Genomic DNA, 7,686 nt, shown 5'->3' on the forward strand with positions numbered 1-7,686 from the left:
TGAGGTAGGTATCCCAAGAATCTGCTTAATTTGTTTTATTCTGATTCTTGAAAGTGTTATATTGCTGCTGTGTTATGATATTGTTTAGCCTCTTTGGCTCTTTAGGCTTTGATCAAATTAAGAGAAAAAATTGAATAATACATGTTAGTGGTACCCATTAATCATTATAAATAGACATCAATTTGATGTAGAACAATTAAATAATACGGCAAAAATTGTAGCATAACTGAAAGTCTGAAAACTTGAAACTGAGTGAAAATTGTTGTTGTGTTACTGTTTACCCTCTTTAGGCTTTGATCAAATTAAGAGAATAATACATGTTAGTGGTACTACCCATCATAAATAGTTGCATTTGTTCTATTATCGGTAATGTATATTGGTAATTCGATCGTCTATCTTACGGGGTTGTGATTTAACTTGTAAATTTTAGGTTCATGCATCATGTCAAAGTTTAAAACTATTGATTGGTTCTTTAAAAGGAAAGAAGCCGACATTTCGAAAAGTAATACACCGTTGGATCCTAATGCCGAAACTTCAAATCCCGATGAGCGTCATCTTAAATCTTCAAGGGTTGAAGATGAAGAGCATCCTTGCGGAGAATCTCTAATTGCAGAGACACAAGAGGCTCATTTTAAAATATCCACACTTAATGTTGATGAAGTTGATGTTTCTTCTATAGAACGAGATCTAGGATTATGTCCTCCGATGTGGGACTATCCAGTCAATCAACAGGATGAAATAAGACGGGCTTATTTGAAACATGGTCCATATCAACTTATTCTTCGAAAGGAACAATATCCACTTTCTGGACCAAAAAGCACCCTCGTCGCTTTCAAGCTTCTTGGTTCACACAATTTTCAACTTGGCTTGAGTATTCTCGTTCTACGGATGCTGCATATTGTCTACCATGTTATCTTTTTTCTATGAAAGCACTTGGACGTCCTGGATGGGATGTATTTACTATAAAGGGGTTTAGAAGTTGGAAAAAGGTTCATGACGAAAAAAATTGTGTCTTTTTGACTCATATTGGGGAGGATCATTGTTCACCTCATAATAATGTTGTGAAATATTGTGAGGATTTGCCAAATCAAGCACAGCATATTGATAAAGTATTGAATGCACAAAGTACCAAACAAATTCTAAATAATCGACTTCGTGTAAAAACTTCTATTGATGTTGCTCGGTGGCTTACATTTCAAGGATGTCCTTTTAGAGGTCATGATGAGACTCCTGATTCAAAAAATTGAGGTAATTTTCTTGAGATGATTCAAATTTTGGCATCATATAATGAGAAAGTTGCAAGTGTTGTTTTGGAAAATGCTCCACAATCTACAAAGTATACTTCACATACAATTCAAAAGAAGATTTTGCATGTCATTGCAAGTAAAGTGCGAAATAAAATTCGTGAAGATATTGGAGACTCTAAATTTTGCATCATTGTTGATGAAGCACGAGATGAGTCTAAGAGAGAGCAAATGGCTTTTGTTTTGAGATTTGTTGACAAAGATGGTTTTATACAATAACGTTTATTTGATATAGTTCATGTTAAACACACATCAGCATTGATTCTAAGGAATGAAATATCTGATGTTCTCTCTCGTTATTGCCTTAATATTCAAAATATCTGTGGACAAGGATATGATGGTGCTAGTAACATGCGTGGTGAATGGAAATGATTGCAAGCATTATTTCTTAATGATTGTCCTCGTGCATACTATATTCATTGTTTTGCTCATCGATTACAATTAGCATTAGTTGTTGCATCTAGAGAGGTGGATTATATTCATGTGTTCTTCACAAATTTGAATTTTATTATCAATGTGGCCAGTTCTTCATGTAAACGTCATGATCTACTACAAGCTGTTCATGCAACACAAATTGCACATATGCAAGCTATTAGTGAGCTTGAAACTGAAAAAGGGGCTAACCAAATTGGCACTTTGAAACGATCTGGTGATTCTCGTTGGGGTTCTCATTTTAATTCTATTTGTAGCATTATAAGGATGTTTGATGCTACTTGTACAATGCTTGAAGATGTTCAAAGAGAAGGAGGTACTTACTCTCAACGAGGAGATGCTAAGGCTACTTATAAAATGCTTACATCTTTCTAGTTCATATTTATTTTACATTTAATGAAGGAACTCATGGGCATTACTGATGTTCTTTGTCAAGTGTTGCAGCAAAAATCTCTAGACATTTTGAATGTTATTCATTCAGTTTCTATTGCAAAAAAACTTATCCAAAAGTTGAGAGATAATGGTTGGGATAATTTGCTTAAGAACATTGTCTCTTTCTGCAAGAAATCTGAAATTGACATTCCGGATTTGATTGCTCGTTATATTAAAGGTCGAGGTCGTAATCAAAAGAATTACATTACAGTGGAGCATCATTATCATTTTGACATATTCAATACTACTATCGACTTTTAATTGCAAGAGTTTGATAGTAAGTTTGGTGAAAAGGCGATGAAACTTTTGATACTTAGCTCTGCTTTAGATCCAAAAGATGCTTATAAATCCTTTAAAATTGACGATATATGTATCCTTGCGGAGAAGTATTATCCTCTTGATTTTTTTGAGCAGGAGAAAATTAATTTGAGATATCAGTTGAGGTATTTTGAATTTGATGTCCGTACCGATCCGACATTACAAAATTTGTCTTCTATTGCAGAATTATGCCAAGGATTGGCAAAGACAGAAAAATCAAAGACATACTATCTTATTGATAGATTGATTCGTCTTATTTTGATTCTTCCAGTATCTACAGCAACTACCGAACGAGCATTTTTAGCAATGAAAATTATTAAAACATGACTACGCAACAAAATGGAGGATGATTTTCTTGCAAATAATTTAGTTCTTTATATTGAAAGGGAAATTGCTGAGAGCTTCAATTTAGATTCGATACTTGATGATTGTGTACTTCTAAAAGACCATAAAGTGCAGTTCTAGACACTTTTTTGTATTTCTGTATTTTTGATATAGTGCCGACATGTTATATTTCTAATATATCAATTTGAGCACATATTTATGAACTTTTATAGATATTTTTTTTGTGATGCATATATTGCGTGAATTACCAAATTTTCACTTTGAACAAAATTTTTAGGACTCAAAAAAAAAATTTTAGGACGCGATTTTTTTTTTTTTACGGCCCCTACATTCTGAAACGTCTGGCTCCGCCACTGCTCAGCATGTACCTCATTCCGGATGAACCACACTGCCTGTGTAATCTCATGTTGTTACTCCATATCCCATTTTATTTCTCACTCCATCAATAACAGCACCCCAATTGATTTTAATAACACCATGAGAAGGTTTCTTCCAACTTGAGTCGCTAGCCACCTCTTGAGTCACAGGTTGTTGTTTTCTCCTCCTTTTTGCATTTTGAAATGCTTCCAACTGATCCATGGACTTACGGACCAACTCAATAGGAGAAGAGAATTTCCCCCAAAAAAATAACCTCATTCCGTCTAAGCCATACATTCCTCATCATTATGTACCAATTGGAACTCCTTTGTCAGCCTTTCTTGAAGCAACTCAAGAATATTGAGAAAATTATCATCAGAGCTTGAGCATTTATGAAGCTTTGAAGAACCTTCTGACCAAACATCACGAGCAGAAGCACAACTCCATATAATATGGCTTGTAGTTTCCCTCTCCAATCCGCATATAGGGCACATAGGATCTTCAAGGATTCCCCTTTTCAAAAGATTAACCCTGGTAGGCAAAATATCATTTCCAGCTTGCCAAAGAAAATTCTTCACCACTCTTGGCATCTCAATTTTCCAAACCATCTTCCATTGCAAAGTACTTGCAACAATATTGGAACACCCTCCATAAACCTCCTCCTGAATTTCTTTTGCCATATGGTATGCGCTCTTCACAGTAAATTCTCCATTTCTTGTGCCCACCCAAACTCTTCTATCTATTTGCCTTTGCGAACATATTGCCATACTACATATTACTGTCACCTCCTCCATCAAGAAAATACTTTGGATCAAAGGTATATTCCACCATTGTGTAGAGCCATCTATAAGCGCACCCACTTTATCCTCCATATCCAAAATCTGGGAAGGGAATTGAATAGACTCCGTTGATGGACAAGGAATCCACCTGTCACCCCAAATTTTGATAGATTGTCCGTTCCCAACCCTCCACACCAAACCTCTAAAAGCTTCTTTGCATTTCAAATACTCCTCCACACATATGAGAGCATATTCCCCACATTTGAGGTGCGAAAAGCTCCCCCCTTATAGTATTTTTCCTCAAACACTTTAACCACTAGAGAATCCGGATTTTGTAGAATCCCCCACCCTTGTTTTGCAAGTAATGCCATATTGAAGCATTCTAAACCTCTATAACCCATTCCACCCTTTGCCTTGGCCTTCCCCATCTTCTTGGTGTTTTGAAAGCATTTCTTTTCATTTTCTGGACAATAATCAAATAAATTTGTGTTTTACTTTGCTTTCAAAAGCAAAAAATAAAAAAATTATTTGAGTAAATCATTATAATTTAATTTCAAGATTTAAACACATTTTTCTTTCAACCACCTTAATTCGCATATATACGTAAAAGAAACTACAGTTAGAGTAGAAATAAAATATAATATATAAATTTGAACAAACAATTGGAAACTGAAGAACAAAACCATAAGAAATAAAGACAAACAAACGAAAAATGAAAAATACTCATATAATAAAAATATATATCTTTTTTTGTATACTTTCTTTCGCTACAACATGGGAAACAGATATACCAATGAATAAGCTCAACATCATATTAGTACTCATCTCTTAGTAAAAGAGTTAGTACCCTTAGCATTTCTAAAAAAAAATACATTGGCGTTGCGTTTGAAGACCGCCGCCGATTGCTTGATGTCACTCCTTAGCAATAGAATCACGGCGCTAAAACCGGCCACCGTGAGTATGAAATTTGTTAACACCATTTGGTTGTACTTTTGGTTCCGGGCCGAAGAGAAAGGCCCAAATCAGTGTTAAAAATTACCCCCTTTCAATTGTGCAGCAAGCCAAAAAGAACAAACAGAGAATTACAAAACCCAAAAACAGAGAGAGGGAGAGATAGAGAACATGTGTTAGAGAAAGAACAGGAAAATAGAGAAGAAGAATAAAGGGAGGGAGATAGAACGTCAGTTAGAAAGAGAAGTAAGAGACGGAGGAGAAGAAAAAACCTATGGATAATAATAATTACAAAGATTATAGTAATTTAGTTTGGGTGCACATGTGTTTGTTGAATGGACTCAGAGATAGAGTACTTGGCTTGGGATTTGCATTAGAGTCCTTGCTTGTGGAGGAGAAAACGATTTCTTTGATAAAAAAGACACAACACCTTTATTTCTCTGTCTCTGTTTATTTGTTTGTGAATTGAAGAGAGAAAAATAGAAGAAGATTGAAGGTTTTAAATAACCGTTAAAATTTTGTTTAAAACATTTCACTTAAAAGGGTATGTTTGAATTTTAAAGCTGTACACGTGTCATTTGAATTAATCACCACTTGTCATATGCCATCCTACTTAAAACTCCCATATTATATATATATATATATATATATATAATATTAAATATTAGATATTAGATACCACATTGAGTGATTTGTAATTTAGGCTAATTACAAGGACTAATTTTGCATTTATCCCAAAATAATATTGAAGTATTTCAATAAGCTCTAAATGTATTATGTAAGGGATTCCTAGTGTTTTAAAAAGAAAACAGAATATATTTCGCTGCGAGAATTCTATCTCTGATATCGAAATGTCAAGTGTGAAATTAGATATTTCTACTTACAACCTTATTGCACTAAGGCATGGCGTCACAATCAGTCAGTGGTCGAGTATCATTTTAATAGTACTAATCGATCAAGCGGTGTTTGGGTATCGATGTATCAATATCTACCGATCAAGCGACACTCATGCACCAATCTATCAGTATTGATCAAAATGCAAAAAAATGGTGATTTAAGTACTATGGTTAGGGCCACATCTTAGTCAACCAAACTAATAACAAGATATCTCGTAAACAAAGGAACCATAGCTTTCGAATAAGAGTTTGTGAAGGACTATTACGACCTAGGTGAGTAAACTCACGTGAAACTTTAAACAATAATTTTTGAGCATGCATATTAGATATATAATGTGTATCTTTGTACTGTCATGAAATGCTTTGTGATTTAATGTTGTGAACCATGAGTTTCTAATTAAAGCTTATGATATTTCAAATGAATGACAATGTGACTCTCAATGCTATTTTACATGCATAGAAAAATGAAATAATAATGTGCATGTGTGACATGACCACCTTTGTTAAAGAGAAACGCTACACTTCCCAAAAAATTTCTCCAAAAGTTGGGTTACAAATAATGTGTCACCTTCCCATAAGTTGATATACCAAATATCCACCCGACCAACCCCGAGATGAGAGTGCAGACCTGGACCATGTATGGACCCATTCAATGGACCTAGATGGGTTGAATGAGTCTATCAGCCTGTTGCTCAAATTGCAATAAGGAAGACAGTGTAGAAGATAATAGACTTGCCACACAATCCTAATTTCCCAACAATGAATCAGCCAACACCCTTAACTTGCCAGTGATGGTCCTTACCTGCCAAGAAGAGAGGGATTCAATGCCACTATTCTACCAGGATCACACCTCCCCAACGAGTGACTTGGTGAAGGACATACCACATTAAAGAACGTAAATCAAGTGCAATGCTTGGGTATAGGAGGAATGCTTCTCTCCATTCCCAAGACCATCTACTCACCATCTCATGTGAGTGCATCTTGACTTTTTCAAAAAAAATAATAATAATAAAATAAAATTAAGACACATAGATGGTGAGTAGATAGTGCAGAGAATGCAAAGGAGCATATCTCTGGGCATAGCCGTGCCCTCTCTGCGAACAACACTTGGTTAAAGCCGTATGAGGGAAAAATCATTCCACTTAAGAAAGGGAAGGCCATTCCAAGTACATACATTAAATCCCTAATACTCATGCATTTTGCCGTTCTCTTTGCAAGAAATCTCAGAGCTAGAGAAACTCCGCATTTGAGGTATACCCCCATTAACAAATTTCGGCAAGCCGCAATCTTACTTTCCATCTGTTTTGCAGATATTCATAACCTGCGGCTAACCGTACGATCAACTGAATTAACATTATTAAACTATTTTTTCGTATTGTCACTAGCATCCCCTCCATTACCTCCATCTTCTCCACTCCTCCCATTACGACCATTACAACTATCATTGTCTATTATTTTCTTTATGATTTTTCGTTAATTTTAACTTAGTAAATTTCAATATGTTGATAAAATATATATATATATATATATATATATATATATATATATATATATATATATTTCCCAATCTCAAGCAATTTGAGAAAATAACAAAAAGCAACTCATTATATACCTTTTTTTTTTCCTCTCTCTATTCATGGAAAAAAATATCTTATGTCCAAACACAACAGGCCTAAAAATATTTTAGTGAAAAAAAGAGAAAACTGATTATCAAACCGGTTGCCAAGTTTTCAGAGTACTAATGTCAAATGCTTTAATTTGGTGAGTCACTATATATATATATATATATATATATATATATATATATATATATATATATATTGTGTGTGTGTGTGTGTGTAAAAGAAAGGATTAATTGAAAAAAGAAAAGAA

The 7,686-nt window shown here is 34.4% G+C and overlaps 1 pseudogene; it reads left to right on the top strand.

Annotated features, from left to right (window-relative positions):
- The first annotated feature begins 441 nt into the window (after nt 1–441).
- On the top strand, nt 442–2,951 carry LOC132162336 (uncharacterized; annotated as a pseudogene).
- Nucleotides 2,952–7,686: the final 4,735 nt, after the last annotated feature.

Source organism: Corylus avellana, chromosome 10 (assembly GCF_965113065.1).
Source record: "Corylus avellana chromosome 10, dhCorAvel1.hap1.2, whole genome shotgun sequence".
NCBI lineage: Eukaryota > Viridiplantae > Streptophyta > Magnoliopsida > Fagales > Betulaceae > Corylus > Corylus avellana.